This window comes from Carlito syrichta, unplaced genomic scaffold, assembly GCF_000164805.1.
Source record: "Carlito syrichta isolate Samal-C Ts95f unplaced genomic scaffold, Tarsius_syrichta-2.0.1 Scaffold306593, whole genome shotgun sequence".
NCBI lineage: Eukaryota > Metazoa > Chordata > Mammalia > Primates > Tarsiidae > Carlito > Carlito syrichta.
Window position 1 is genome coordinate 93,078 of NW_007250689.1, and position 7,008 is coordinate 100,085.

The window sequence follows — 7,008 nt, forward strand, 5'->3', positions numbered from 1 at the left end:
AAAAAAAAAAAAAAAAAAAAAGATATTCATCCTACCCAAGGCAATCTACAGATTCAATGCAATACCCATCAAATTACCAACATCACTTTTTTCAGACCTGGAAATGACAATACAGAAGAAATTCATATGGAAACAGAAAAGAGCACGAATAACCTAAACAATTCTCAGCAAAAGGAACAAAGTGGGAGGTACCACACTTCTAGACTTTAAACTTTATCACAGGCTATAGTGACCAAAACAGCCTGGTATTGGTACGAGAATAGGTACATAGACCAATGGAACAGGACAGAGGTTCTGGAAGTATTCACATGGTCTCTCAACCAACTCATCTTTGATAAAGTCACCAATAACAATCACTGGAGAAAGGAGATAACATTTGGCAAATGATGTTGGGGAAATTGACTGACCACATGCAGAAAAATGAAACAGGACCCCTACCTATCACTATATACAAAAATAAACTCATAATGGATCAAAGACCTAAATGTTAAACTTCCAACAATAAAAGTCCTAGAATAAAATGCAGGAAACACCCTTGTGCACATTGGAGTAGGCAATGAATTCTTGACCAAGTGCCTAAAAGAGAATGCCAAAAAAGCTAAGATAGACAAGTGGGACCTCATCAAACTGAAAAGGTTTTGCACAGAAAAAGTAACCATCAACAGAGTGAAAAGACTACTCACAGAATGGGAAAAAATATTTGCCAATTATGCATCTGACATAATAACACCTAACATTCGGATCTTCAAGAAACTCAACAAAGTGAAAGGGAAAGGGGGAAAAAAACAGCTCCATTAAAAAGTGGGCAAGGGACATTCCTCAGAGAAAACAACAAGCAGTCAATAGACACATGAAAAAATGCTCAGCCTCACTAATCATCAGAGAAATGCAAATCAAAACTACAATGATCTACCACCTAACTCAGTAAGGATGGCTATCATTAATAAATCTTAAAACATCAGATGATGGCAAGGTGCAGAGAAAAGGGAATGCTCCTACATTGTTGGTGGGGGCGCAAGCTAGTTCAACCACTATGGAAAGCAGTGTGGCAATTCCTAAAATAACTAAAAATTGACCTCCCGTACAATCCAGCAATCCCTCTCCTGGGACTACACCTCGAGGAACATAAACGTTCTATAAAAAAGACATCAGCACACATATGTTTATTGCTGTACCATTCACCACAGCAAAAACATGGAACCAACCCTACGGCCCATCAAAAGTGGACTGGATAAAAAAAGGTGATACATATGCATGATGAAGTATTGCACAGTCATAGAGAAGAACAAACCCATGTACTTTGCAGCAAATTGGATGGAGTCGGAAACCATCATACTAAGTCAACTATCACAGAAACAAAGAACCAAATACCCCGTGTTCTCACTCATAAGTGGGCCTTGTACATTAGTCACATTAGCACAAGGAGGGATTGGCAGTCACTGGGCACCGCTAGGGAAGAGAGGGAAGTGGGAGAATGGGGCCATGTGACAACACAAAGAGTACTTGGTTCATTATGGGGTGGGAGATGAAGGCCAGTCAGAAGCCCAAACTTCACCTGCATGCAGCCTACTTATGTAGTTAATCCTCACTTGTACCCCACATTTCTATAATAAAATAAATTTTTTAAATGCTCAACATCACTTATCATCAGAGAAATACAAATCAAAACCACAATGAGATATCATCTCTTCTCAGTTAGAATGGCTATCATGAAAGACAAAAAATAACTAATGCTAGCAAGGATGCAGACAAAATGGAACTCTTGTACACTCTTGTTGAGAATGTAAATTAGTGTAGCTATTGTGGAAAACAGTATGGAGTTTCCTCAAAAAACTAAAAATAGAACTACCATTTGATTCAACAATTCCACTGTTGGGTGTATATCCAAAGGAAAGCAAATCAGTATGTTAAAGAGATCTCTGCCTTCCCATGTTTATTGCAGCACTATTCACAATAGCAAAGATATGGAATTGACCTAGGTGTCCATCCACAGAGCAATGGATAAAGAAAATATAGTTTCTATACACAATGGAAGGCTATTCAGCCATAAAAAAGAATAAATCCTGTCACTTGTAGCAGCAACATGGATAGACCTAAAGGACATTATGGAAGGTGAAATAAGTCTGGCACAGAAAGACAAATACCAGATGTTCTCATTCACATGTGAAAGCTAAATAAGTTGATCTCATTAAAGTATAAACTAGAATAGAGGAAACTAGAGGCTGAGACAGGTGTTGGAGGGCACAGGGAGAGGTTGGTTAATGGATACAAAATTATAGCTAGATAGAAGGAATAAAGTCTGGTGTTCTCTAACAGTGTGGGGTAACTATAGTTAATAACTTATTCTATATTTTCAAATCGCTAAAAGAGGGTATTTTGAATCTTCCCAACACAAATAAATTATAAATGTTTGTGTTGATAGATATAATACTAACACTGACTTGATCATTACACATTACATTCAGGTATCAAAATATTACTGTAACCCAAAAATGTGTTCATACATTTTGGGATCATAGATTAAAATTAAAATTTAAAACATAAATGTTTTAACAAAAATCTTTGAAACATAGATCTTAATGGATGCCACTAAAATTCAAAACACTGTGCTCTGTGAAAGACTCTATTAGGGAATGAAAAGAAAAGCTAGATATTTGAAGGAAATATTTACAAACCATCTATTTGATAAAAGACTCATAGCTGGAATGTATAAACAACTCCCAAAACCCAACAGCAAAAAACAACTATAACAACAATGCAATTAGAAAATGGGCAAAAGACATGAAGAGACACTTTCACCAAACAGTAGTGACAAATAAACAATTAAAAGGTGTTCAACATCACTAAACTTTAGGAAAATGTAAATTAAGACTATGAGGTATCACTTCACACCTATTGGAATGGGTAAAATAAAACATATTGACAGTACTGAATGCTGGCAAGGATGTAGAGAAACTGATCTCTCTCATACATTGTTGGTGGGAGTGTAAAATTGTACATCTATTCTGGGAAATAGGTAATTCTTTAAAAACTTAGCATATTACCATAGGAGTCAGCAATTGCACTAAACTAAACAGCACTGGCATTTACCCCAGGAAATGAAGGTTTATGTCCATGCAAAACCCTGTAAACAATGATTTGTAGCTGCTTTATTTGTAATACCTAAAAACTGGAACCAAAATTTCCTAAAATGGGTGAATAGATAAACAAACTTTGGTACATCTATGCCACAGAATACTACTCAATAATAAACAGAAAGTAGCTACTGATACATGCAGCAATATGAATGGGTTTCAATATTACACTGAGTGAAAAAAGAAAGTTTGTATCAAAAGGTTACACATGTATGACTCCATTTATATAACATTCTCAAATGACAAAATTGTAGAGATGGAAAACAATTAGTGGTTTCTAGGTGTTAGGGATGGTGTAGGTTGGGGAGTAGGTATGACTATAAAACAATAAGCATGAGGAAGACCTTCATGGTGATAGACTAGTTCTGTGTGTCTATTGTGCTGATGGTTGTATGAATCCACACAGAGTGATTAAATGAAATGGAACATTGTGCCAACGTTAATTTTTTGGTTTGCTACTGCATATTGTATATTGTATTTGTTAAGGAAGGTATAACCAACAGGGGAATCTAGATAAAAGGTAAAAGAGACATCTTTGTACCATTTTTCCGCCTTCTATAAATCCATAATTATTTCAAAGTAAAAAAAAGTTTTTTAGACAGGTAAAAATAATTCAATATCTTTTCATAATAAATATCATTAGCCAACCAAGAACAAAAAGGAACAGTCTTCAAAAGAGAAAATGTATCTATAAAAGCCTACAGCAAAGAGTATATAAAATAGTGAAAATAGTGAAAGCATTATCTCTGAACTGGGAACAACATAAGGATATTTGCTCCCACCACTTATCATTCAGTGTGGAATGAGGAACCAGCCAGTACAGCAAGGCAAGAAAAAGAGAAGAGTCTAAAAGTTTTGAAGGAAGAAAAAAACTGTCATTATTAATAGATGGTATTATTGTCCATCTTTGGTAGGGAGAAAATGTAAAATAATTTACAGATATAAGAACTAAAGAGAGAGTTTAGTTTAGCAAGATCACTAGATACTAAATCATAGCAAAAAAAAAAAAACATTGCATTTCTACCTTTCAGCAAGAGATTATGATATCTTTAAGATATTAAGAAATATAAAGCAACGAGAGGAAATCTGGCAAAGGCTCTAAGATATTTAGGCATAAAATTATAAGGTATGAAATGTTTTGAATGATATTAAAATAGAGAAATACCACTAATGGGTTGGAAAGCTCAATATTATAAAAATGTTAGTTGTCCTCAAATTAATCTATAGAGTCAATGTATTCCCAATTTTTAAAAAGAACTACTTGGCTGGGCATGGTGGCTCACACCTATAATCCCAGCACTTTGGGAGGCCGAGGTGGGAGGATTGTCTGAGTCCACAGGTTCGAGACCAGCCTGGGCAACTTGCTCGAGACCAGCCTGGGCAAAAATTAGCCAGGCGTGGTGGCGCATGCCTGTAGTTCCAGCTACTTGGAAGGCTGAGGCGGAAGGATTACCCGAGCCCAGCAGATGGAGGCTGTGGTGGCCGTGAGTGTGCCACTGCAGTCCAGCCTGGAAGACAGAGTGAAATTCCAACTCAAAAAAAAAAAAGAACTACTGTAAAATTTAAGAAGCTGATTCTATAAATTATACGGAAGAACAAAATGACCAAAAGCAGCAGTGACACATTTGAACAAACATTGGGTGGGGATGAAGGGACTTAGTCTATGAGAAATCAAAACAGTGTAAAACAGTATCAGGTAGGGCAGTATAGCAATGACATGGTAATAGGCAGGTAAACAAATGGAAAAGCTTAGAGCTGCCACACACACACATTCATACTGGGAGACTTGATACATGACAAAAGTGGTATTGCTAGTCAGTGGACAAAGGGGAGGTTGTAAACACAACAACACACAGGCAGGAGTAGTTCTATCCACTCTGGTCGCAGCATACAGTCTTCTCAGCTGTTCAGTTCATTCAGCAACTTTTCATGATAGGCACTGAGGATTCTACAGATACAGCTCTCAAGAAGGTCAAATCTGGTGCATTCCTTGTGCCCACATAACATTATTCACGGGTTGAGCTTGTTATGTGCATAGATTTATCTGATGGGGGGAGACAGAGCAGCTTTTCTAACAGAAGTCACCTTCCTTGGCCTCTGCAACCACAGCATCCTCTTGTCGCTATAGAATCTTGTTTGGCCGGGCTCTGTGGCTCAGCCTGCAATCCCGCGCCTTGGGAGGCTGAGGTGAGTGGATTGCCTGAGCCCGCGGGTTCGAGACCCGCCTGGGCAACTTGGCGAGACCTCATCTCTACAACAAATCAAAAAAATTAGCCGGGCGTGGCAGCGCGTGCCTGTAGTTCCAGCCTCTTGAAAGGCTGAGGCGGAAGGATCGCCGGAACCCAGCTGGTCGAGGCTGCGGTGGCCGGGAATGGCCACTGCACTCCAGTCTGGGCCACAGAGTGAGACTCCAACTCAAAAAAAAAAAAAGAATCTGGTTTGTAGCACTGACTGTAATGTTTGCTTTTATTTTCTGGAGGGGTGTGAGAGACATGGGAGGAACAGGAGATAAGCTGGGGCAGAAGTTCATGGTGGGGCATACAGAGTGGGTCGCCTTGCATTGAGCCACCAGGAACACCCTTCTGTGCTATATTGAGGAATGGGGAAGGGGAATGAGATTGCACAGAAAATACCATGAAACCCCTGGTTGCATAATGAAGGAGATTTCTGGGTTAGATCAATGCTTCCTACTGGGTAAAATTTTGTATTCTCCAGTCCCATTCTTCCAGAAACATTTGACCATATCTGGAGATATTTATGAAAATACTACTCAGGGTATGGAGTGCTATCGGCAACTGGTTGGTAGAGGCCAGGGATGCTGTCCCACAATGCACAGCACAGCACTTCACAATGATCCAGCCCAAAATGTCATTACTGGCAAGTTTGAGAAAACCTGAATTCCATTCAGGGTGAGAGCTGTGCTGCCTGACAATACACCTGACATAAACTCTTCCCCATGACTGAAGAGAGAGAGTGCTGGACAGTGAGACACATCAGAGAATACAAAGAGCTGATACTGGAGAGACAAAAATCCTTCTAAAAGCTGTGCACTTAGAGAGGAAGGCTGCTGTTTTATTAGACGAACTCAGGATTGGGTCCTGGGATCCAACTTCAACTCAGCCATTCAACCCAAGGAGCAAATTATTTGTCCTCTGTGCTCTGATAATATCTTCTCCATAGGCTATTTCAAGAAATATAGCACAGAGTAGTGTTCATTAATATTAATGTTAATATTACCCACTCATCTTCCATTATCTGCTCACAGCTACGCACACATACATAGAGCCATTAAGAAGGAGCTGTGGAAATATTTCCAATGAGAACTCTAAATTTAGAGCCAGAACAATTGCGGGTAAGAGACTAGAACTCCTCTACACAAAGCGTAGAGATTTTCCTATAAGCTAGCTGCATGTGAGGAATTCAAGAACGGGGTTAGAGAGTCAGAATATAGCACAAGAATAAAATGTAAGCATAGAAGGACAAAGAAAAAACATTCCTAGTCATCCCTGGCTAAGATTTCACCAATATCCTCATGAGATGAAATTAGATTTTAAAACCATGTAGCCTACTACCTGATAGCTGTAATTAGAGTGTGATTATAGATAACTGAGTTAACTGATCAGTAAGCACTATGTTGCCATCACAGTTGATTCAGGCACTCCAATTCATCCATTTGTTGGCTTCATAAATTTCCAAGCTATGAGACTCCTTCTATATTGCAATAAATCCATGTTTAAAATAGGCAGACCCATTGCCATCAGCACTCAAGCCTTTGTCACTAGATGAGCAGACTGACGAAGTAATCCTCCTTATGACTGAGCCTTTAGCTAGGCTTTTTCTATGTGGTTTAACTATTTTGCACAAGTTCTTCCTA

At 38.7% G+C, this 7,008-nt stretch overlaps 1 pseudogene; it reads right to left on the reverse strand.

The window, feature by feature from the left end:
• The window catches only part of LOC110596082, an 11,788-nt pseudogene extending 5,402 nt beyond the window's left edge, over positions 1-6,386 (reverse strand).
• Between the last annotated feature and the right edge of the window lie 622 nt (positions 6,387-7,008).